Here is a 1,049-nt window from a genome sequence, read left to right as displayed (position 1 = left end):
TTCGGACATATTGTCACTGAAAAAGGATATCATGTTTGGTAAAGTGGAGGGTCAGAGAAAAAGAGGAAGGTCCACAACAATGTTGGCACAGTGGCAGCATCAATGGGCTCAAATGTAGCAGTAATTGTGAGGCTAGCCCAGGACTGGGCAGTGTTTTGTTTGTACATAAAGTCACTATGAGTAGTCGGTACTGACTTGATGGCACCTAACAACAACAAAACAATAAATATGTATATGTGTGTGTGTGTATATATATATGTTGTTGTTGTTAAGTGCTGTCAAGTCGATTCCAACCCATAGAGACCCTGTATAGGGTTTCCGAGGAGGAGCTGGTGAGTTTGAACTGCAAACATTGCAGTTCAAATGGCTTTGCAGTCTGGCACATTAACCCACAGCACCACACCAGGACTATATATATATACATATTTTTTTTTTGAGTTGTACCCCTTCATTTACTGATAGGACATAATTAAAAATGAGAAGTTGTTGTTAAGTGCCATGGAGTTGGTTCCAACTCATAGTGACCCCATACAGGGTCTCTGGGTAACAGCTGGTAGGTTTGAACCATAAACTTTGTGATTAGCATTCCAGCACTTATCCTACAGCACCACATCAGGACTATAAAAGTGAGAAAAAGCAGCTACAAACATTCATTAATAATCAAAACATGGAAGATACAAATCATTAATCTAGGAAAATTGGAAAAAATTCAAACTGGAATGCATAATGATTGATATCCAAGGTATTACAGACCTGAAATGGACTAATATTGGTCATTTTGAATCAGTCATATAGTTTAATATAGTGGGAATGAGAAATTGAAGTGCAATCGTGTCATATTCATCATCAGAAATAGCATTTGAAGATCTACCTGGAAGTACAATGCTTTCTGTGATAGAATAATATCCATACACCTACAAAGAAGACCTGAATACCAAGGAGTCCTGGTGTGGGGCTGTGGGTTAATGTGCTGGATTGCAAAGTCGATTTGAACAGCAAGGTTGACAGTTCAAAACCAACATCTGCTCCTCAGAAACCCTATACAGAGT

This window comes from Chrysochloris asiatica, unplaced genomic scaffold (genome assembly GCF_000296735.1).
Source record: "Chrysochloris asiatica unplaced genomic scaffold, ChrAsi1.0 scaffold00120, whole genome shotgun sequence".
Lineage (NCBI taxonomy): Eukaryota > Metazoa > Chordata > Mammalia > Afrosoricida > Chrysochloridae > Chrysochloris > Chrysochloris asiatica.
The sequence above is the reverse complement of the archived record's forward strand: the minus strand, read 5'-3'. Positions refer to the sequence as shown.